This window comes from Hoplias malabaricus, chromosome 2 (genome assembly GCF_029633855.1).
Source record: "Hoplias malabaricus isolate fHopMal1 chromosome 2, fHopMal1.hap1, whole genome shotgun sequence".
NCBI classification, from domain to species: Eukaryota; Metazoa; Chordata; class Actinopteri; order Characiformes; family Erythrinidae; genus Hoplias; species Hoplias malabaricus.
The window spans coordinates 34,562,485-34,588,655 of NC_089801.1; positions in this window are offsets into that span (position 1 = coordinate 34,562,485).

The following is a 26,171-nucleotide window of genomic DNA, read 5'->3' on the forward strand; positions in this document are numbered from 1 at the left end:
ACTACAGAGCTTCAAATGTGGCAAGATTATCAGGTTATAGTACAAACTATTACACAAACGAATATGCTACAAACTGATGCTAAAGATCTCATCTAAATAAATTAAACTCCTATCTGCATTTCTCACTGCCCGACTAGTTTTCTTGCTGTAGTCCATCTTTACATAATTACATAAAGAAAATTAATAAGTTCATGTTCATAGTTAATTTTGAACATTTTAACAAATTTCACAGCTCCAAAAATGAACTACTTCACATGCATTTGTTTCTTTTTTATCTCAATAAACAGGCTTCTATCATTTTCTATTTAACCTCCTTCAACCCATTAATCATAAGCCCAACATCAGTGCTATTCCCTAACAAAGAATGATTTTATGTGGAATTATACTTTACATTACACCAAAAAACAGCATTGAGATTGAGAATGTATTTTAACCTACTTTTTGTCTTCTTGTTTTTAGACAGTTTCATTTGTTTTATTTCTTATACTGAGGGAAGCGGTCCTGTGTGACATAAAACCCAAGAAATGCTCACATCTTCTTGTAAAATATGCCATGAACGACATAATTACTAAAATTAAAATATTAGTCTAATGTAAGAGCGATTGTCATATAATTTAAATGTTTTCTATGTCAGAGGGAAAAAAGGAGCTAGCTAGTTAATGTTAAACAGGTTAGCTAAAGTTTGTCATTATAAAAAAAACGGTTCAATAATATGTAGCTATGTAGCTAACATACAGCAATTGATAGAATAACAAACATAACATTAACGATGTTAATTACATTTGGGCGGCTCTTATGCGTCCAAAAATAAAAGATTAAACAGAAATACTTACAGGATGAAGCTGTTCCCTGAATCCGGTGAGAGCTGCTTGTGCACAGCAGTCACAGAAAAAAAAAAAAAAATCTTCATTGTACTTCCAGTCCAGTTGTCTTCAAAAACTTAAGCACGGCACTGTCTCCATATTATATCTATTTACAATAATCATTTCTGTCGTTCGTGTCTCAGTTTTCTAAAATATTACAATATTAACAAATCTTACCTATAACTGTATGGCATTTAACAACTTAAAATATGTATTCCGTTTATTTAATATTTGCTACATTGTTTTCCAGACAGTAACCAGTATTGTCTTTTATTTATAGAGATAGGCCACATACGATTAACACACAGTATTTAATAAAATGCTCTGATCAGTGTAGTGTGCTAACTAGAGGTGGGCGGATCGATCCAAATATTGATAATATTGATACCAACGCTGATATTGGTATTGATCAATACTCGTGTAATAAGATCGATACTCAAGCTTTTTTTCTCCCGCTCCTGCGCAGACTCTCTGTCTGTGTGTGACTCAGCCCAGAGCTGAATTCACGGTATCGCAGAGAAGGGCATCTCTGCAGGACGGAGGCAGCTCCAAGTGGGCCGTACAGCTTCAAGTGGGCGGTACAGCTTCAAGGAGCGCGGAAGAACATTTTAAGCACAACTCAAGCACGTCGCTGGCTTCGAGATATGTAGTTGTCATAAAGGCTCTGGAGATGACCCATAGGCTAAAGAACCCTTTTTATTTGTTTTTAAAAACAGGTGATATGGAGCTGTTTCTAAAAGCTTGTGTTGATGAGCAGGGTCTCAGGGTCAATGTGATGTTTGTAGTTACGCCAGACTTGTTTGTGGTTGGATTAATATGTGAAATTCTTGCAATAAAAAGAGAATAACCATTTAACTGAGACCACATGTACTGAGAATGATAATGTTTGCTTACATATAGGCTACTACTCACTTCCTAACAAGAGACATGACAGTAAATATGGGTTCATCAGCACAGCTCAGTACTGGGGTGCTATATATTCCTCACTTGGCATTAGGTTCATGTTTCTCTACTCCAGAGAATCCAATTGTATTGTCAGTATTTCTCTACAGGGATTAGGGAGGCAGTGTGTGCATGTTTGCACATCTGTGTTAGTAATGGGTGCAACTTAATGTAGAGTACATTCATTACATGAACAATATTAAAATAAATTGATAGCCCTTCGGGCGGCACAGTGGTGCGGCAGGTAGTGTTGCAGTCACACAGCTCCAGGAACTTGGAGGTTGTGGGTTTGAGCCACACCCCATGTGACGGTCTGTGAGGAGTTGGTAGGTGGATTGGCAACTCAGTGTGTGCGCCCTGTGAGGGATTGGTGTGTTCCTGCCTTCCTTCCAGTGAATGATAGTCCTTCTACAAATTCACATGCACAATCCAGGTAAGAAGAAAGGGAGGCTTTCTGACAGTCTAAGCCAGTGTTATCTAATTCTGATCCTATTCGACCTGTTCAAACAAACTTGATTCAACTAATTTTGTGAGTAGGGTGTTCCAGGACCTGGTTCTGATGCCAAATCAAAGCATATGTGATCATCTGAACGCAAAGAGTAATACATATGTGGTGGGGGGCACGCTCCAGGGCTACTATGCACCCTCTATAGAATAAAAGAGCTTATCACCACATACAATAACCACGACTACGCCACCCCAATTGTCTAAAGGGTATGGGGATCCCTGTCAGGTTTCTCAAATAAATGAGTAATAAGACTGCTTAACAAAGGGCCCTTTATTCAGTCAACACAGCATAAAATCAAGTCACATTAACACGAGTCTTGAATTCAATAGTGAACAACGGGACCACACCCATTCAGCCCAACACTTCTGGCAAAGTCTAAAAGGTTAATAGCAAGATGCACTAATATAAAAAAAGAGAAACACCAACCTAGCTGCTGCAAAGTGCGATCCACCAGCACAGGAACAATGACATTCAGGCAACTGCAATCAAGTATAAGCCTTAACGGCGAAGTCAGTTATCCCGTGGCCTCGAACCACCATCTACCCTATAGCTCGCTGGGTAGTCAAGCAGGGCTAGAAACCTGCTTAAAACTTGGACACTTGGCTTCCAATTCAGCCAGAGAAATACGACTCAGCTTCCACCGCCGCGAAGACGCTGCACGCCCAAACACACCACCTTGGTTGATCAAAAGCGGAAGTCGAAATAATTGGTGATCCTGGGGCTTTTATCGTCCTATCCAACCCACCAGGTGGCGCCAATAATACCCTCTTTAGCGCTCCCTGTCAACCATACCACATTCAACCCCTCAAAGTTCATCGTCCCGGTGAACTAGTTACCCCACCAGAACACTACTTCCATGGCCGAAAAATGGTAAGAACGGGGCCAGATGTGACTAAACCAGTAACACAATTTGATGTAGCTGCACGAGGGAGATGGAAAGGGTTTGGATGCTGGCCCGCAGTACTACGAGCCGAACGCCGCAACACAGGAACAGGTAAAAACTCCGGCCCTTAATGTTCAGGTATCAAAGGCACCTGAGGAGCTAAGGGGATAGCAGATGCGCTAACTGTACACCCCTGCTTGCAACCTTCCTCAGTCCCTGTTGGCCTAATCTTATACAGAGTCCCCACATGATCTAAGCACTCTACTATATCAAAGACAGTAGAACTCCAGAGATCCTGTTCCTTATGCCTACCTTGAAAATGATTCCTACAATGAACCTGTGTGCCTGGAGAAAGTAGGGGTGCTGGTGCATTATAATTACGCCTCCGATATGCTGCTGCCTCCTCTAAACGTTCTTTTGCTCTAACGTACACCTCAGCCAAATGCTCCCTATGTTGGGTTACCCAATCAGAAAGATCAATGTTCCCCTCCCCTTCCTCACAACCATTCCCCAACAACCTATTAATGGGCAGCTGTGGTTTCTGCCCAAACATTAATTCATATGGGGAGTAGTGGGTAGACTGGTGCACCGTGGTGTTATAAGCAAACACTAACTGTGGTAACAGTTGCGGCCACTTCCTTTTCTTTTCAGGAGGCAAAGTTCTAAGCAAATCATGCAGAGTTCTATTAAAACGCTCACATTGCCCATTGTCTTCCGGATGGTAAGGTGTAGTCCGACTCTTCTCTATGCCGTAGAGTTCACAAAGGCGTCGCAACAACTCCCCCTCAAAGCTACGACCCTGATCTGAATGGATCCTTTGAGGTACCCCATACACATAGAACCACCTTTCGGTTAACACCCTCACCACCGTACTGGCTTTTTGGTCAGGCACTGGATATGCTTGGGTAAATTTTGAAAATACATCTGTAATTACCAACACATTCTCTTGTCCGCTACTAGCCCGCTCCAAAAGGGTAAAATCAATGGCCACAATTTCTAAAGGTCGAGTGGCCAATAAACTACCCATAAAAGTTCTTACTTTAGGGCGTGTGGCCTTAGCCACGGAACATTGGTCACACTGAAGGCACCAATCCCTCACATCTTGCCACACCTTAGGCCAGTAACACCTCTGCCGCACAAGGTCCGTAGTGCGCTCTATACCCTGGTGACCGTGGTGGTCATGTAGCCCAGTGAGCACCTCACCCTGCAGTGCCTTAGGCAACAACAACCGAAAGACTGGGTTGGTTGCTGATGGAAATTTGACTTGTCTGTACAAAACACCCTCATTCTCTATGATCCTAGGCCATTGCCTAACCAACTCCCTCAACCCCTCTGTCTCCCTTCTTAGCTCTAGTACCGTAGGCTTCCGTCCTTGCTTCCAATACTGCAAAAACGCAGCAATACATGGGTCAGCCGCTTGCAACACCTTAAGATCAGCCCTACTGCGACTAGGGACTGCATCTACTGTCTGACACAACAGGTCGCGTCTCTCTAAGCCACCTACCTGATGAGCTACCTCGAGGGGAATGGAAACCCCTCCTACCAACCCCCCCGAAAAAGCTTCAGAAGGGGCAGGCAACCGAGACAAGGCATCTGCATTGCGATTGGCCACGTCTGGGCGATACTTGATCTCATAATCAAACAATGCTAACTGGGATGCCCACCGCTGTTCTACTGCCCCCAGTTTTGCAGACTATAAATAACTCAACGGATTGTTATCCGTATAGACGATACATTTATTGCCCAAAAGATACTCCCTAAATTTTTCAGTTACAGCCCACTTTAAAGCCAACAGCTCTAACTTCATAGTGCTGTAGTTTGACATATTTCGCTCAGATGGTCGCAACCCACGACTGGCATATGCAATTGGCCGTCGCTGCCCATCTACATCCTGGGACAACACTGCCCCTAACCCAGCATGACTCGCATCAATTTCCACATGGAAAGGGCGAGTGAAGTAGGCATATCCCAGCACAGGTGCACTTACAAGTTGCTCTTTAAGACCTAAAAAGCTCCTCTCACAGGCTTCATCCCAATGTTGCCCAAGGGGATCCTGCACTCTAGGCCTGGGTCGTTTTTTAGAGCCCTGTATGGCACTCACAAGTCGATGCAGGGGAGCCGCCAAACGAGTAAACCCCTCCACAAACCGTCTATAATATGAGGCAAAACCTAAAAAGGACCACAACTCTTTAACCGTTGAGGGTCTTTTCCAGTCCTCTACTACCCGGATCTTCTCCAGGTCAGTGGACACACCTGCAGTGGAAATAACATGCCCCAAATAACCGACCTCCATCTGAAAGAACTTACATTTCTGTAACTTCAGTTTTAGGTTATGCTGTCGCAACCTGCCCAGTACCATATTCAACCGTTGGAGATGCTGCTCGACAGTTGGAGAGAAAATGACCACATCATCTAGATACAACAACAGGGAATAGAAACTTTGGTCGGCAAAAATCCGTTCCATCAGTCGCTGAAACGTACTCGGCGCATTGCATAGACCAAATGGCATCCTGTTAAATTCAAACAGGCCAAAAGGTGTACAGAAGGCAGTTTTCTCTCTATCTTGTTTAGCTACTGACACCTGGTTATACCCACTGGCCAAATCTAATGTACTAAACCACTTAGCACCACTCAAAGCATCTAGGGATTCTTCAATCCTAGGCAAAGGAAAAGCATCTTTGCGCGTCTTAGCATTAAGCTGACAATAATCGACACACAAACGGATGGACCCATCCTTCTTCTGAACAACCACTATGGGCGATGCATAAGGGCTTGTACTAGGGCTCGCTACTTTACGATCTACCAGTTCTTGTATATGAGCTTTCACTAGGTCATACTGCGAAGGTGCAAGGCGCCGATACCTCTGCCTCACTGGAATAGGATCCACAAGAGGGATGGTATGCTGAACCAGTGTAGTACATCCCAAGTCACCATCATGTTGACTAAAGGTGTCACGATACTTCTCCAAAACCGCTCGAGCTTGTTCCTGTTCTTGATCAGAAAGAGAGGGCCAGGTGAATTGGGAAAAATCAATGCCAAACCCATCATCCCTTTGAACAGACTGAATTGCCACCACTTGCTGCTGCTCATCTCTCTGGACTTGCACGGTACTACCACTAGAAAAACATTTAGGTACATAAAGCTCCCCCAACACCACCTTGGGCTGAAGCCACCTATCTTGATAACTCACATTCACCACAGGCACATGTATCACTCCCTGTTCCACAGTCAAAAAGGCTGAAGGGATGAGAAGGTCACCGGGCAAATGGCCCTCCACAAAGGATGCTGGTTCCAACATCCCAGAAGAAAGAACACGCCCCAGACCACCATGTCACAAGGCAGGCACAAACTTCATAGTGCCAGCTGGTACTCGAACAGCAGGGCCACGCTGCATTCTAACCAGGCCTACCCTACCCCCGTGACAAGTACGCTCCAAATGCTGACATTGTGAAAACGCTCTTTGCCACACCCTACCAGCCTGTTGGACCTCTGGGGAACAGAACAGTGCCGGCCCATGTTGTAAAAACAGCTCGTTATAACACTGACTAATTACATTTATCCCCAGCAACCCGGGAATAGCGTTCTTAGAGAGAAGAGTATTAGACTCACTAGAACCTTTAGTAACCAAAATACCCATACGGGGTAAAACCTTGCCAAAAACGCACACGTCCACTTCCAGATATCCCAAGTATGGAATATCTAGTCCATTAGCAGCCTTTAACTGCAACCATGGACATGACTGCAAGGATGGCTGCAAGTGACCTTGTAAATACTCATTAAAAAACTGATCTGTAACTGTGCTTACCATCGACCCAGTATCTAATAAGCAAGGCACTACCACTCCCCCAATCTCAATCTCCACTGTAGGGCATTCACCAACTAACCTTGTTGCTCCTGAAAGTCCAAAGCCCTGTCCCTCCCCTCCCGACACCTGGGCTATTGTATCGGGGGGTACTAGTTTTCCTGTTGCTGAATGGTAGCCCGGTCTACTGCTCCCCCCACTCTTAGTCCAACACTGGCCTCCGCTTTACAAAAACGAACAATGTGCCCCGGCTGACCACAACGTAGGCATATTGGCTTACCATCGGCCTGAAACCGATACCGTGAATGGCGGTTAATCTGGTGACCTTGGGGCCTAGGGACTAAAGGGGCAGACTCGAGACGCTGCATGATAGCATCCAACTGGACTTGTTGCTTCCGTAGGTTCTCCTTTAGGTCTGTCAGTTCGCCTGAACGGTTAACCAAAACAGCATTTACATCTCCCTCGCGCTCAGCTACTAAATGGGTGTGACAAGAGTGTACTCGGGGGCGATGGCTGAAAGATTCCCCTTCCTCCGCCCAACGAATTGCTTCGCTACGAATATCCAAAAAGGTCACCTCTGAGTCTACACGGACCTGGCGCCGTAACTCCCTTCGCAGTGAACTATCATGTATATGTTCAATAAACTGATCGCGCAAGGTAATGTCAGGACTGGCAAAACAAAGGATCCCTACGCTTCACAGCCTCCATTAGTGACATTAAGGCATGGGAATAAACTCTTAATGACTCGCCCTCACGTTGTCGCCGCTGAAAAAACTGAGTTTGCAGACTAACGCATGACTGCGAACACCCATACACACTACTTAAAATACTAGAAATCCCTTCTGGTCCTTCCCTCTCAGAGTCAGGACGAAACTTAACTTCTGCCTTTGCTTCACCATCCAACAGGTCAAGTACGCTCAAAGCCTGCTCACCCCTAGACCCAGGATGTAATATCAAATACCGCCGAATCTCTTCTATCCATTCCTCCACCTTAAGGGAATCTACTGCCGGGTTTCCAGAAAACCTGGGATATTTTCTGTCCCTAGGCACATAAACATAACGTTCTACTACTCCACCCACAATCGAAGAGTTCCCCTGGTGTCAGGAATCACGGAGCGGACTGACTGAGGCGGATGCATTTGCTAAAACACGGTATATTTAATAAAGGAAAACAACAAAACAAAGAGACTTTAACAAAACGAAAACAAACAGGGAGCCAAGCAGGCTAAACTAAACAAGGGGAGCTAAACAGGGCAAACGGGACTGACAGACTAAAGAGTAAACAAAGGCACGAGAGAGGAAAAGAAACTACGACACGAAACAACGACTAGGGAAACGAAACGACGACGAGAGAAACTACGGAGACAGACAGATAACATGACCGACATGACAAAGGAGAAAAGAGAATGTGAAAGGTAAACCAACGCAACTGAACAAAGGTGAAATGAACGACCAACAGGACGTGACACAAGAGGGCTTAAATACAGACACAAACGAGACACACCTGGACAGATAACGAGGACGGGCTAACACATGACACGGACGAGGAGGCGGGACGAGGGCGGAGACAAGGATATAAACAAAACATAGCCATGTGCGAATAAAGCACATGGCGGGGACAACAGACTGACAGGACGAAGGCGTGACAGATGCCCCCCCCAAGAACGCGCAACTCCCGGGCGCGTACTCCTAAACCCCCCAGGAGCTGGCACAGGAGAGGGCACGGAAAACAAGACAGGACAACAAACCAACGGGTGACAGGACTCAGGACAGGACGGGAACAGACACAGGAGCTGGGGACACGACAGGACCGAATATACGAGACATGGGACATGACAGGAGACTGACAAAGGGGGGCAGCAAGAGACGAGAACGGACTGGACAGGACAGGAGTGGACACATGGGACTTGACAGGGTTTTTGACATTGGACATGACACTGGATGGAAACAGGGACTGGACAGAAGACGGGACAAGTGACAGGACTTGGTGCTGGGACTGGACGGGAGCAGAGACTGGTGACAAGACACTGGACAGGATAGGAACGTTAGTCTGGACAGGGGTACGTGACTGGACAGAAGACAGGACAGGTGACAGGACTTGGTGCTGGGACTGGACGGGAGCAGAGACTGGTGACAAGACACTGGACAGGATAGGAACGTTAGACTGGACAGGGGTACATGACTGGACAGAAGACAGGACAGGTGACATGACACTAGACTGAAACGGAGACGGGACTGGAGACTGGACAGGGGATTGAAAGGGAAACTGGACCGGAGACAAGACAGGTGACTGGACATTGGATGGATACGGGAACTGGACGTGAGACAAGACAGAGGGTTGAAACGGGGACTGGACAGGACTAACAGGGGACTGGACATGAGACAAGACAGAGGGTTGAAACGGAGACGGGGCTTGAGACTGGACAGGGATTTGAAACAGAGACTGGACAGGGCTGACAGGGGACTGGACATGAGGCAGGACAGGAGACTGGACTGGACTTGGTAGGGGAACAGGGACCAAGACATTCAGGGGGACAGACACGAACACAGTGACAGGGACTGGGACAGACACTAAGGCAGACACGGGTACAGGGACAAGGACAGAGACGGGAACCAGGACAGGGACAGACAAGGGAACCAAAATAACAGGGGGGTGCCCAGGACTGGCTAATGTCTGTGGGGCAGTCTGAGGAACCAGCCTGGGCACAGTTCTGGGGATCGGCCCTGAAGTCCTTCGGGCCGACCTACGGACATGGACAGGAGAGGCCGTAGCCACAGTCACGAGGACAGGAGAGGCCTTAGCCACAGTCACGGGGACAGGAGAGGCCGTAGCCACAGTCACGGGGACAGGAGAGGCCGTAGCCACAGTCACGGGGACAGGAGCGGCGGGTGCCGCCATAGTCACGGGGACAGGAGCGGCGGGTGCCGCCATAGTCACGGGGACAGGAGCGGCGGGTGCCGCCATAGTCACGGGGACAGGAGCGGCGGGTGCCGCCATAGTCACGGGGACTGGAGCGGCGGGTGCCGCCATCACGGGGACTGGAGCGGCGGGTGCCGCCATCACGGGGACTGGAGCGGCGGGTGCCGCCATCACGGGGACTGGAGCGGCGGGTGCCGCCATCACGGAGACAGGAGGCCCTGCAGCGACGTCCATGGAGGCAGGGGAACCTGCGACGTCGTCCACGGAGGCAGCGGAACCTGCGACGTCGTCCACGGAGGCAGGGGAACCTGCGACGTCGTCCAAGGAGGCAGGGGGACCTGCGACGACGTCCAAGGAGGCAGGGGGACCTGCGACGACGTCCAAGGAGGCAGGGGGACCTGCGACGACGTCCAAGGAGGCAGGGGGATCTGCGACGTTGTCCACGGAGACTGAAGAATGTGCGACGACGTCCACGGAGGCAGATGAGTCTGTGACGTCGTCCATGAAGACAGGAGAGGCGCGCGTCGCGCTCACGAAGACAGGAGAGGCGCGCGCCGCGCTCTCGAGGACAGGGGTTTGTGCTGCTCGCCGGGCTCGCGCTGGAGCTGTAAAGGGTTTAGGGGCTTTCACAGGCGCACCCATTAGATCCCCTCGAGGTGTGCCCCTGTTAGCCTCAGACCTCAGAGCTACGGAGGTGAGGCTAACAGCCCCTACCCTTAACGCCCCCCCAAAAATTTCCCCGGACCTGAGGGGGTAATCCTCCAGCGAGGGGGGAACTCCAGCACGGTTCTTCCGCCGACTCTTTCGACTCCCGCTGGCGCAACTACTCGATTCCCGAGTCGACTCCTCCGCTATAGGATCCGGAACAGCGCCAGGCAGGAGCTGGAGCCGGCGACTCCATTCCGAGGCCGCTTTCAAAGCCTCCCCCACAGGATCTTTGGGGTCTGTGCGGAATGGAGTCCGGCGAACGGCACACCCTTTGAGGAAATAATCTGCGCTAGCTGCGTCCTTGCGGTCGTTCATTCTGTCAGGAATCACGGAGCGGACTGACTGAGGCGGACGCATTTGCTAAAACACGGTATATTTAATAAAGGAAAACAACAAAACAAAGAGACTTTAACAAAACGAAAACAAACAGGGAGCCAAGCAGGCTAAACTAAACAAGGGGAGCTAAACAGGGCAAACGGGACTGACAGACTAAAGAGTAAACAAAGGCACGAGAGAGGAAAAGAAACTACGACACGAAACAACGACTAGGGAAACGAAACGACGACGAGAGAAACTACGGAGGCAGACAGATAACATGACCGACATGACAAAGGAGAAAAGAGAATGTGAACGGTAAACCAACGCGACTGAACAAAGGTGAAATGAACGACCAACAGGACGTGACACAAGAGGGCTTAAATACAGACACAAACGAGACACACCTGGACAGATAACGAGGACGGGCTAACACATGACACGGACGAGGAGGCGGGACGAGGGCGGAGACAAGGATATAAACAAAACATAGCCATGTGCGAATAAAGCACATGGCGGGGACAACAGACTGACAGGACGAAGGCGTGACACCTGGACAGAACTAGAAGTATATGATTGCCTGGAAGTACCTTCAACCGTGTTATCTACCCTTGCGGCTCCAGGTCTCTGAGTTACCTCCTCTCTGAGTCTAGTATTTTCTGTCCTGAGCTGCTGAACTAGCTCGGTAAGGGCCTTAAGCTGATCTGCCAAATTCTCATCTGCCATTATTATTATTATTATTATTTTTATTTATTATTTTTTTTTTTTTTAAAGAAATATACTCTCTCAAAAAAGAAAGAAAACTAAATCTATAACCAAAACCCAAAAGAAAAGAGAAAAAAACAAAGGAGAGAGAGAAAAAAAAATCTGTAGGTGCAAGTGGCTTCAGCTCCAATCCCCAGGTCCTCAGGCTCCTTCTGGATGGCGAAAGTCTTCTGTTGGCATCAACGCTTCAGTCCAGCCGTGACCACCGCTCTCTCCGTCCCTCCTCCTTCTCCCTTCTCCTCTCCCTCCAAAAACCTCTACTTGCCAAGCCAAATACTGAGCCACCATATACTGTTGACCACACACACCTGTCAAACAGCCTTAATCTAATCACGATCCTGCCGACTACGCCAAGAATGTGGTGGGGGGCACGCTCCAGGGCTACTATGCACCCTCTATAGAATAAAAGAGCTTATCACCACATACAATAACCACGACTACGCCACCCCAACTGTCTAAAGGGTATGGGGATCCCTGTCAGGTTTCTCAAATAAATGAGTAATAAGACTGCTTAACAAAGGGCACTTTATTCAGTCAACACACCATAAAATCAAGTCACATTAACACGAGTCTTGAATTCAATAGTGAACAACGGGACCACACCCATTCAGCCCAACACTTCTGGCAAAGTCTAAAAGGTTAATAGCAAGATGCACTAATATAAAAAAAGAGAAACACCAACCTAGCTGCTGCAAAGTGCGATCAACCAGCACAGGAACAATGACATTCAGGCAACTGCAATCAAGTATAAGCCTTAACGGCGAAGTCAGTTATCCCGTGGCCTCGAACCACCATCTACCCTATAGCTCGCTGGGTAGTCAAGCAAGGCTAGAAACCTGCTTAAAACTCGGACACTTGGCTTCCAATTCAGCCAGAGAAATACGACTCAGCTTCCACCGCCGCGACGACGCTGCACGCCCAAACACACCACCTTGGTTGATCAAAAGCGGAAGTCGAAATTATTGGTGATCCTGGGGCTTTTATCGTCCTATCCAACCCACCAGGTTGCGCCAATAATACTCTCTTTAGCGCTCCCTGTCAACCATACCACACATAATACTCTACAACAAGGACATACTTCTATAAAGAATCATTTAAAACCAAGAAAAGGAACTATTCTTAGTTTTAAGTTAACTAAATTACAGTGAATTTCCATCTTATTAAGTTCACCTAGCTTGTAACTACAGGCACTGACTCTATTGCCATACACACCCACTATGACTGAGTGCTCATGGTAGGTTTGCTGAATATTATGATTATTTGCAAATTATTAACACCGTTTCTCCCATGTCCATTAATGGAAAGGAGCTGCTTTAAATATTTATTTGAATAGTGGGCCATTTTCTACAGTGTTAATTAAGGGTTTATACATTTAAAATGATTATAATCCAATACTGTGCTGAGTACAAAACAAATAATACAGTCCTATAGTTCTGTAATCAACTTAAAATAATGATTGTAGACATGAGAGACCTAATGGATTTCATAAGTTGGCAGTTCACCCCATAATCAGATTACCAAAAATATATAATTAAAATATCAGAAGTGCTATGTATTTCGTTTTCACTGAAACCTAATATTTTAAACTATAACTAATAGAGGGTACCTAGTTCTGTTGGAGAGAAACTGTGCCCTTTTTTCAAATCACAAAGGCTGCTTTTCCTACATTCGCCTTCCCACAAAACATAGATCGCCCACTTGCTGCGTACGCCCTTCCCACTTGCTGTTTCCGCCCACATGCTGGCCTCCGGCCTGCAGAGATGGATGTAGTTGATGATAATTGCCTCGCCAGCCGACAGTGCCGAGCCTGAGCCAGAATCGCTAGTCTTTGCTAGCTGGGGTGTGTGCACAGTTTTTATTTCATAATAAATCACACAAACCATACTAACACCGTGTATGAATGCATAATGAAATATATAACACATAGGGTGTACATATATTCATTCATATTCAGCATCAGATACAATATCATTACAAGAAATAACCCCCTTTTATCTAATTAAACTAAGCAAGTATAAACAGTATTCTATTAAATTAATAGATAAATAGGGATCACAGCAACCCTGGCGTAGTTTGATTAAAAGAAATTGCAAGACACAACAAAAGCGAATATTTTTATTAATGTTGGCCTAAATGGTTTAATTATGTAAATACACACTTAATAACAGATTATGCACATACTGCGGTATATTACTGACCCGATCCGACTGCGTTCATTTTTGTGGCAGAAATCCTAAAAATCCCCGAAGTTCAGTGAGACCACGGTCGTGTGTCTGGATTTCACTTTCACTTTCAACATCACGGACTACTGCGCCTTCCAGTGCATCACGTGACTAGAGGTAGCGCTCCTATTGGTCAATTCAAATGAACAGAACCGGTCTGCTTGTATTTGTCCAAATCATTTATGATTCATTTACAAGTTCAGTAACAGTATTTTTAAAATTACTGCTTTTCTGCACACTTTTATCATAAATGTAGAGTCCACTGAATAATTATTTGTGTTAGACATTTTAGTCTAACACAAATACAGTTAACTGTAAGACAGTTAACTGCTTACTTTATTAACCACTTGTTCATTACCAAGTGCACTGCATAGGGAGTAGGGAGCAATGTGAGACGTTTGCCTCCCCTTTCTTTTCTCGCAAAGCAGGGAACAGCTAAAGAAATTAAACTATAACATAGGTTTAAAGTTTCAGTTAAAGCCTAAATCCTCACTTAATGTTAATGTTTTTGAATGTAACTTGATGACATGCTGTGATGGAGTGTGTTCTTTATTACAGTTAGCATGAAAAACAATCATTATTTCACTTTTACTGCTTAATCTTAAAACATTACAGTGCTACACACAACACACATGAACATTACTACAATACATTTTCTACAGATTTACAGATTTTTTCATAGTGAATAGAATATTTTGTCTTGTCATAATTCAGTCTGGGTGTTTCTCCTTATTAAGCACTTGCCAAATCCATTTGCAGTTATAGATAAGACGTGTTGGAACTAATATACTCAGCCCGTATCTACTGGTGTTGTCTTTAGAATCATTTTTGAATCACACATTTTGTGTTCACCTGTTTACCCTCTAACCCTCAAACAGGAGCTCTGTTGTTCCCTGTAGAACAGGACTGCTTTCCCAAGATTAAATATTAGCACAGCATTACTCTCATTAGAAGCTCTGCCCAATGTGAGCCTTAAAACATGAAAACAACTAAATAACTGCACACTTACAATGTTTGACTTAGGCAAAATTAATAGATTATTGTATTGTTATTATGAAATTCCATAAAGCTCACCACAAAGCATCATTTACAACATGCATTAGTGATACTGGTATATGAAGCAACATGATCAACATTCTGTATCCTGTGCTGCGAAACGTCATCAGCACTTTCTTAGACTCTAAGTGTGTGAGGTTTAAAATAAAATTGATAACAAAATAAAACTCCCGATAGATGTCCTTTATCCTGTGTCGTTCAATGACGAGAGCAAACCTGAATAAAAATACTCAGTCTGTGATATTTTTCCTAGACATAATTTTCTTAAGTGAAATAAGATGTTCCTGTTAAACATTATAGTAATTAATATCAAATCATAACAGAAATTGAGCAGCACAGAATTAAGCCCCAGAAGTCCAAATATTTCTGCTTGTCTTGACTTAATGTAAACATGTGCTCCATTTTTAAACTCTGTGAAGGTTATTCAGGATTTCTAAATGATCTTCAGAATTCTTTAGTGTCTTGCAGCTGCATCCCAGTCCATCATATTTCCTTTGACTTCTTTCCCCTTTAGACAGAGAATAACAGAGGAATCTCAACCACGATCTACTTCATAGCTTTACTCTTTTATCTTTTATCCTTTGTTTTTTACTGGTGCTAATACAAGTGAATGTTCAAGAATCATGACATTTGCAGTAATCAACAAACAATAAAAATACCTTGGTTTCCAGCCACTGCACAATTATGCTTAAAGCTTCAGTATTTTGTGGAGAAGCCAGTAGACCTGTGCCTTCAAGGAACAAACAGTGCACTCTGACAGTCGCCTGTCTAGCCACAAATCTGCTGCTGTCATCTGTTCTCTCTTCTTTACAAACGTCATGAAACACCACCAGAGCTGCAGGTTTGTTGTCTGTGGAAAGAGGGGTTTGTTTTATGTTGCTTGGTGGAATGAGTACTGTACACTAACTCCTTTAGCTTTAGAACATTCAGTTCACATTCATTAAAACAGTACTTACCAGGAATATATTGCACTGATTGACCAACAGTGCAGAACACCAGAGAAACATCACACTCTCCCTCTGCATCAACCTTCTGCAGATATGGTAATTGTTCATGAAGTACGCTCAGAAAATCTTGTTCTGGACCCTGTGTAGTTCCACTTGGAATTACAGAAACATTTTAGACTCTTACTGAGACCCCCTCTAGGACCTGAAAATAAATAATAAATGATGAACGCAGGTACAGTAGCCATTTGAAATAATAATCATCTTACCTAAATTTGAACTTAATTTTGCAGACATTAAAGAAATAATAAGAAATTTAATATTTAGAAAATATGGGCCCAGACCACCTCCTCAACATTTCTGACAGTTTGAAAATTAACAAAATTCATCCAAAGCTAATTCAAATAGTAGAAAATATAATGTGTGCAGCAGACTTATAATAAAAGGTGCCCCCAAAGATGCAGAGTTCCCGCATTTTCATGTCTCTAGTTCCATCTTGAACAAAGCCTGCCAAAATAACCCTTTATGATCACTAAAATCTCAAATAATTTTTAAATTATGTTGATTTCAAATGGCTGTTTCATCTCCAGGACTTATACTATGTTCTTATATTTTACACAGTTCTATAAAAGCTTGAACTTGTAATCTTCAAAGCTTACAAATTATCAACTCACTTTGTACCTAAGGTCCATTTTTATTGTTTGTACCTTTAGTGACTAATAACATACCTCTACCTCACTTTTCTTTCTGAGAACGTAGTGCTGTAGGATGTGTTTTACCAAAATTATTTAAATTTAGTACACATTTAAACAAAAAGAATAAACGTAACAAAATATAACAAACACAAATGTCACAGTGGCCAATGACTTCTAAAGGAGATGAAAAAGCTTGCCTCTATGTTTTGCTGAGCTTGATTACCAGTTGTTTTAATATAAAATAAAATGATTAACTATGACCTATAAAGACAATGTCTGTAGTGTTACAGAGAAAAAAAAAATACTTATAGTTATATTCACCTCAGCACTGTTCCTGAACCGGTTATCTTTGGTTGTGACATTGTCAGTTTGGCATCCTTGCTTTGTCTGTGATTTAGCCAGTTTTAACTTCAAGGGGAAAAATTAATAATTTCTACATTTGATATGTTTTCAAGTCACAAATAACTTTCAAAACAACATAAATATCAGAAAAATAACAGCCTGTCAACAATTGATTTAACTGATGAAGTAAAGCTACCTGCTCCACAATCCACACTGAAACTGTTCTGAAACCCTCTTTGCAGCAGTTGTCATATATAAATATAAATGCAGTGTGTTTAAAACTAATCAATATACAGATCAGATCTCCAAAGTTATTCTCACATCACTCACTTTCTCCAGAAAGCCAGGTTTATTATCAGCACCTTTATTTTTCTGTAAAGATTGCAAGAAATCATCATGAACATGAACAACACAAAACACACACTGTTGTTCTGGAGAATTTACCCTAACAGATGTGGAACCTGCAGACAATTCTGAAGTGTATTGTATTGAAAACACTATCAAGAAAATCACTCAAATGTTTAATACACTTTTTAATGACTAAATTAACAGAAACATGGACCACAACTAACCTTAGGAAATAGCCAATCTGCAATTCTGCTCAATGCTTCATGATTCTGAGTACAGTCTAGTAATCCACTTCTCTCATTGTACAGTAAGGGTTGTAAATTGAGTGTGAAAAATACCTTTGAATTAATTTGAGTATACATGGGGCTTCTACTTGATATTGAAGATTGAAGATGTAGAATGTGAAAAACACAGCAGCAAGGCCGGTCAAGAGAGTTGGCTGTATGCCCTCACAGATGATGTGTCCCTCAAGACTGACCATCCAGCATTCAATATGGCTGATTGTTTTCTCACCTGAAACAAAATTAACCACTGTTGTCCATTCTTATCCAGAATTAACCACTGACAGCAAAGATATTTTGACCATTTTGACAAAATATTATTTTTGTTAGGTAATATAAACTCTTAATAAACATACCAAGCAAAACTAAATAGTCGTTTAAAGTTCTTTTCCCCAAATTTGCAGAAAGAAGCTAGCAGTAGTTGGATTCACCAGTTTTTTTTTGGGTGCAAATCTTTTAAATGTTTAAAAAAAAAAAAAAGAAAAAAAAACACGAATGCATAAAATGATTCGTGTTTAAAGTCATAAAAATTCAAATGTCCATATATCACAAAAATATTTGAAATGGCCTAGGAGTTCTGTCCTCATGGCATCTGAGATGTTTAGACAGCGAAGAGACCTCCAAACATTAAAATAATGAATCGAGATGAGGATATTGCTCTATCCCTGCTCCGGTGGGCAATATTCACTTTTTTTTTGCTTTTTTAGATTACTTAAGGTGGAAATAGGGTGACCAGACATCCTCTTTTACACTGACATGTCCTCTTTTTTAGACTTAAAAAATGTCCGGGGCGGAATTTCACAAACGTCCGGGATGTTGTTTTTCTAGAGTTTACATATAATTTTGAGAAGCGTTTTGTTAACAAACTAGTCCCTTAAAAGACACAGAGATGAAAAACATGACTCTGAAATAGAATCTGAACTAGAAGTTATAATTCCATACAAGAAAGGTGCACACACAAACAAATAACCAAGGATTGGTTTTATCACACAACTGGTTTATTAATTGTAATATCAAATAATGAATATTGATTAGACATTCATATAATAAAATGGATTACAGTGATATATGAGGGAACAGGGAGATTAATATATGAGGGAATTTCTCTATGATAATTATTACCCTAAGTTCTAAGAAAGGTTATTGTTTATCCCAGCAAACTTTCAGTACCAACCCATGAGCCATGAGAGACATGAGACCATGTGACCTTACCTATCCAGAGATGGACAGGGAGCATGTTGCTGACGGTGCCTTCTGGAGGCTTCCTGGAGAATTGCAGACGCGGGCCTTGTAGGTTGCAACCGCCGGCGTTCATTTTCTCCCATGGCTTCCAGACGCAGCCCTCTGAGCTGGTGGCATTCTGAAGGTCTCTGTGGGGATTCTTCGTTGTCGGTGATCTGCCGCCTTGTGAGGGATAGTCCAAGTAGGTCTCTCCTGGGACCTCATCTCAGAAAATCATTCTGAGGGTGCGTGCGGCCGTCTTCTTTCATCATTGTTGGTCCGGAGGCGTTGTCGTCCTTTTTAGGGTCAGAGGTCTAAGGTTTCCTTCAGGCTCTGGGTGTGGTGTTGAAATTTCACTAGGGTTAAAGCTTTTCTTCATCTATAGTTTCTATCTGGACAATATTAATATAAAAAAATCAGTTCTCTCTGGACCACGAGGGGCCCAAGACTGTTGAAGAGAGTCATGAGAGAGCCTACGTCTGCAGAGCAGGGGAGCTCTCTGACTACCCTATACCAGATATAACCATCACATCACATTTGAAAAGTGTTTGTGTGGATGCGACCAATGGTGTGTGTGCTGTTCAAAGAAGCAGGCATGGTTTTTCTATACCTGTTCATGTACAGAGAAAGACATGGGGCCAAAAACACTTTACTGGATGTGAATTAGAAGTTTTCAGTACCAGCTTCTAGCACTATGGCATGGATGTGCCTTCAGCCACTGCGAACATATTCGTTCACCTGACTATTGTTCTCACACCATAAGTGAAGTGTTCCTTCAAGAGGGTGTTCTAGATTAAATAATGCATCATAAGCTATTTGGTGTATCAAAGAAGAGTCTGTGCTTAAAAAGACAGAAAGCAGCCATGTCAGCCCATGTACCTCTGTCTGTAGAAGTAACACTCAGTGGTTCATCCCAAGCAAAATGTCTATCTATTTATGAGCCAGTGAAGAAGCACTTTAGTCGTCTTGGCAGAATTATGGTGACCTACAAGACAAAGAAAAGCTCATGGCATTGTCCTTGTGCTAAGCTAGGAATGTCTTGTGTGCACAAAAGTACAGCAAAATGGCACTTATTCCAAACACTTATTTGAGACAGATTCACATGCTGCTGTGACAGACCAGCCCACAATCCAGCCTATCTACCCTGTAACAGACCACTTGGAACGTGTAGTACAGTATATTTGTACTTAGAAAAAAATTCCCTCCAGACTCCCAGAAGATGTGACAGCTCCCAGAGCACCATTTAATTACCCTTCAAAACATCTTCCAACAGACACCACTTGCACTTTCTGTTCTAGTGATCCTGCTTTGGATAATCCAGTGATGATAACAAACAAAGCCCGGATTGTGGGTATAGGTGGCATTATTGACAGCAAGTTTAAGCCTTTGATTAATACCTCAGGTAATTTTACATTTTCATTCAGTAACACTGTAACTTTGTAATCTGATTTTTCTTCTTTACTTACTTACTTCAAACAATGCACTCTGTGTCAGATGGTGTACCGTTATCAACCGTTATGTTGTGCTTACCTTGGAACTCTGTATTTTTCTGAGGCAGAACCTTCAGGTAAAATAACACATTGAATGGTACACTTCATAAGATGTTAAGTATTAAATGTTGTCATAGCTTTTTTTTTTTTTTTTTAACAAAAATGTCATCTACAGAACCATAGTGCAGTGTCAAGAACTCACTGGAGGGACTTCAGGGTGTTAAATTTCCATCAAGAGACATTCTACATGCATATTGCCATTTTGAGGCACTCACAAGTCATGATTAAACATACTCCTGTATTAATTGTGGCTACTACCCTGCTGTTGTTATTATGGACCTACACAAAAAAGGAGTCTTCAGCACGGCAGGTAAGTTAGAGAGTTAGAGCATCTCAGCCCCATACTTAATCTCAGAGACCTAGTGGCTAGCCCACCTCAACCCAGAGACAAAGTTGTTAGCCCACCTCATCCCAGAGACCAAGTTGTTAGCCCACCTCGTCCCAGAGATCAAGTTGTTAGCCCACCTCATCCCAGAGACCAAGTTGTTAGCCCACCACTGAACATACAGGACCACTATGTAGTTATGCAATTACAGACTGTAGTCCATCTGTTGATCTACATATTTTGTAAACCTCATTCAACCTGTTCTGACCCCTAGTGGACCTTAGCGCTGCAGTGACACTGATGGTGATTGTGGAGTGTTACTGTGTGTTGGAATGATATGAGTGGATCAGACACAGCAGCACTGCTGGGTCTAACAAAATATTTAGATGGACAGATAGACTACAGTCTAATTGTAGGGCTGTGAATTTGTGTGTGTGTGTGTGTGTGTGTGTATTTCTCTAGGTAGGCACAGTGCGCAAACTATGCAAGGCATGTCACATAGACTCAAGAGGGTCACGTAATGACCTAATTGTAAGATTGCAAGAGGAGATGAAGAACAGGCACACCTATGACAAGGTCTTTCAGAAAATCTGAGGTGCCTCTGGTAAGCAAATTTCAGAAAAGTTATTTTGCCAGTCCATCATTTTTGTTCTTCTCTTCCTTATATTCATTTTTTAACATGTGGATGGTGTGTCATTGCATGTCCACATGGTGTTGTGTAGTTTGAAATTCAACTTAAGGACAGAAATTCCTAGAGACTTCACTGATCTTCTCCTATCATGTAAACAAATACCAAATGTGTCAGTCTATGATTTTGCTCGTGGTTTGGCCACACATGCAAACTTGAGATTTCCAGCCATCATACCACTCAAACCCCATGAAGGGCAGTTGGCTGAGCCTACACATCAAAACATTTCTGCAGCACAGAAAGTAAAAAACTCGAAGTGTCCCTCTCTTGGCTTGTTGAAAGGTCTCCCAATTCAGAGGGTAGTGGTCATCCCATCACTGGGGCTAGCAGTCATTATGTGCTTTATGATAAGCTTAATGAATCAAACACAAAGGATCAGAGGGACATCTTAAGGAGAATCAATTTTGTCTTAATGTGCTTTCTGTTCAAACCTCTCAAGCATCTACACATATACAGCAGTCAGGTGTGATGTCAGTGGAGCAAAAATCCCCAGAACCCATGCAGCCCCGAACACTTGTGTCTTCATGTGATGATGGTAGAACATTTTTTGTGTTTAAATAACAAATGTATTGTCCCAAATATATATATATTTTTTTCTCATGTGACTTTTTACGTCACTTGTCATATGCAGAAAATGAAACCTGTGGGATGCAGTGTGAAGCCCTGCACAAAGTTTCAGAACATCAAACCTTTTCGGGCTTTTTGGTCTTTGGCTTTTCACTCTGACCAGGAGAAACTGGTATGAGGAAATTTATAGTCCAAAATAAATCATACATTTAAGTACACAAAGTGATAATATGCAATATATGTTTAATATTGTTGTTTTTACAGCTTTCTTATATCCTAGATTAACAAAAGCCAAGACAAGAGCTTATTGTAAAAAATGGAAAAATTTGCCTTGTCCGGGAGGACTTTTGGACTTTGGGCTTGCCCCAAGACATGGAAGCAAGGATGATTTAAATATTTTTAACCCATTTAACATATTGTATGGTTAAACCTATACATGTAATGTATCTGACTCAGATTAGGCTGCATGTGTGTTGATATATTTACACAGAACCGACACTTCATCAAGTACACTTTGGTGCAAGTGGGTGGACAGGGTATATATCTGTTTCTTGCTGTAGGAAATGTCTGCCTCAGTACCATTTGATGGAATTGCCAGAGCACAGGTAATTGTAGGTGTATTGTATTAATAAAAATAATTTATAGGAATATTTTCATTGCAAATATCTGTTGTGCCAATGTGGTTACCTCCTTGCAATGCTGATCCACTTGACCATCTCCCTGTAAGTGTTTGCACTCTAACCCTAAACCTATTTTTGAAATATTCAGTGTTTTTGTGATGATTATGTGAATAATATCTGTATTTCTAAGTATGATGCTCAATTGAAAGAGGCCCTTGTCATCCCACTGTGGACATCAGGACATCATTGTATTTTTCCTTTGTTTTCTGTCTAGTATTGGACTGTTATAGGAAATGTTGCTTTGCTTACTGTATCGATGACATGGAATGTAGTGAGCATTTTTGTGTGTAACATGTTTACTGAGAATGCAGACTTCATATCCACTCATAGGTTTTGAGGCCAGCCAAGAGGGAAATTCTTTTTCTAGATCCCATGTTCACAAAAAGGACTGAATCTCATGGATTTGGTGAGCTGATGTTCCAATCAGTGTTGAGGTTATAGCTTACAGCAAACATTGCATGCCGTTCAAGGATTTACCGGTCGCGTTCCAAGACCAAGCGTGTACCAGCATGGAATATTTGGATTGAAAATTTATGTTCTGTTTGATGTTAAATTTTATGTGTGATTCATTGTCAGCTGAGGTGGGCTGTTTTCTTTGCTTAAAACTATTGTTTTCTTTGAAATGACAGTAATCTGGCTCAGATGCTGAACCCAGGACAGTGGGAGGAGAAAAAGAAAAAATAAGAAAAACACAACTTTTTCCCACCTTTATGTTAATAGTAAGTTGTTTCTAACTGAATGTTGTTCTATTAAAAGGACCTTCCAATTCAGCACCGGGGAAATGATTGTGGCATCTTCATGTTAATGGTGACAATTTTGAAACATATCTGTTTATTTTGTCTTATTTTTATGTATTAATTTATTGCTTTTCTCTCATGTGTATATTAAATGGTTGTCTCTGTCTTTCTTTTTCAAGTATGCACTTTATCTTGTGCTGGATGCCTCTTTTGACTTCATTGTTGTGAGTAGATTTTATTTATATTTCTTATTTAAAAAATAATAATAATGTAAGTTATTTTATTTAGCATGACATGCCAATGCTACGTAAATGGTGCTGTTTTATGATAATGGAGAACTTTGAGATAGAAGGGTAAGATCATATATTCTTTTTTTTTTTATTTATTTTTTTTTTTTTGCCAGCAATTTACTTGATTATTGAAAACATATGTGACATATGGTTTTTTTAAGCTATGGAAAGAGATTTGCCCACTGGACAGATGATGCTAAAACTCTTTTAAAAGGACACTTGCAACCTGTCTTCCGGGTCGGAGAACATGTGTGCAGCCAGGTTAGGTTTCAAGATTGCTTACAGTAGATTGATATTAAAGATTAAATATTAACCAATCAAATTTTAATAATGGGCGGCACGGTGGCGCAGCAGGTACTGCAGGTACTGCTCACACAGCTCCAGGGACCTGGAGGTTGTGGGTTCGATTCCCACTCCAGGTGACTGTCTGTGAGGAGTTAGTGTGCTCTCCCCGTGTCCGTGTGGGTTTCCTCCGGGTGCTCCGGTTTCCTCCCACAGTCCAAAAACACACATTGGTAGGTGGATTGGTGACTCCAAAGTATCCGTAGGGGTGTGTGTGTGTCTGTGTTGCCCTGTGAAGGACTGGCGCCCCCTCCAGGGTGTATTCCCAATGATTCAAGGTAGGCTCTGGACCCACCGCGACCCTGAATTGGATAAGCGCTTACAGATAATGAATGAATGAATGAATTTTAATAATTTATTCAATGTAATTGTTACATGCAACAATTTTGTGCATCTATTTGTTATCTTGTTTTGTTTCCTGGTTCTTTCTTTTTCTCTCTTTCTCTTCTTCTCATAGGTAGATTGGACTGTCACTTCATGGACCTGGCAACCCTTCCAGCTCCAGCCAATCCCAACCAGCCACAACAGCTTACTGCTCCTAAAAGGGTGGGGCTTAAAGGTTTTAAGCTGCACCAGGAAGTCAGAAAGGCAGCCATCTTTGGGCTCACTTGTTTTGCTTGGAAATTGTTTGACTCTGGCTGTATGGTCTTGTGTGCTGGTGTGTGTCTTAAAAAACTAGTTTAATGCTGTCTACCTTATGTTAGTGTTGTTTTGCCTTTGGAGTATTTTTATTTTTTTTGTTTGAAACCGTGTCCTAGTCCTGTCAGGTTGTCTGTTTGTTTCTGTCTCCCTAGGAGGTTGAGAGCAAGCTAGATGTGTGCGCACTTACATGGTGCACACGTAGGCTCTGTATTGTATAGATACACCAGAGTAGAGGGCAGGTACTACCCCTTGTATTTTCTTTATAGAATATAGTTAGAGTATCTTGACATAGCTTAGGTGTTAGTCATGTTTTGTTATTTTCTTTTCTTTGGTACTGTCCATGTTCCTCCCTCCTAAGGTTTGTCCACCTGTCGTGTGTTATTGTGGTATGGTCGTTTGTATTAAAGTAAAGTTTGTAGTCCCTGAACCACTTGGTCTCTAGCTTTTTGGCTGGCTTTTCTTTTTCACCTGCACATATTGTTACGTTTCCCTTACTACTACCACCCTAGACCCTGGAGCCCAATAGTAGGGGTGTAACAATTGGGGGCTCGTCAGGGATATATTTTTTTTTTCTTTTCTTGTATGTGTAGAGTTGTAAAAGGGTTTGCTGGCTTTTGTTGTTGGACATGGCATCGTTTGATGTGGCTGCTTTTGTTGCTTCACCTAGCTTGGAAGTGCTTGAGAAATGCCGTAAAGATGAATTACTAGAAATAGCTGCACATTACAACATTTCTGTATCTAAACAGATGTTAGTAAAGGACATAAGGGGTAAACTCATTGTGGCATTAAGGGAGTTAGAGGTGTTTGAAAGCCTTCAAACACAGGTTCCCACAAGTACTGGGGTGGGGGAAGTTGTGAGGGTTGTAACTCCCGTTATTGAGTCTGAGGAGCAAGAACAACTAGAGGAAGAAGTAAGGGCGACATTACCTCGTTTTGACCCTTATTCTCCATCTACTGCCGGGTCTTATGCTGAAGCACGTGCTAAAGTGCGAATCGCTCATCTCCAATTAGAGGCTCAGGAAAAGGCCGAGGCACGTCAAGCTGAACGGGATTTACGTTTGGCTATCCGGAAGATGGAGTTAGAAGTTGACCGGGAGGTCCGTCTAAGGGAGTTGGAGATAGGAGCAATGAAGATTGCTCCTCCTTCCACCATCCAGCCGGACATTGCACCGTGTCCTCCTCCCACTCTTCTGTTTCTGCTCCTCCCATTTCTTCTGTCAACCCTCCAACATTTGATGTGAGTAAACACATTGCCTTAGTACTGCCTTTTAGGGAAACAGAGGTGGATACATATTTTGGGGTTTTTGAGCGTATAGCTACAGCTTTAAATTGGCCAAAAGATGTGTGGTCCCTTTTGTTACAGTGCAAGTTATTAGGCAAGGCTCAGGAGGTATGTTCATCTCTGCCATTACAGGACAGCTTGAAGTATGATGTTGTTAAAGCATCCATTTTATGTGCGTATGAACTTGTGCCTGAAGCATACAGACAGAAATTTCGCCTACACAAAAAGAGCTCATTACAAACTTTTGTGGAGT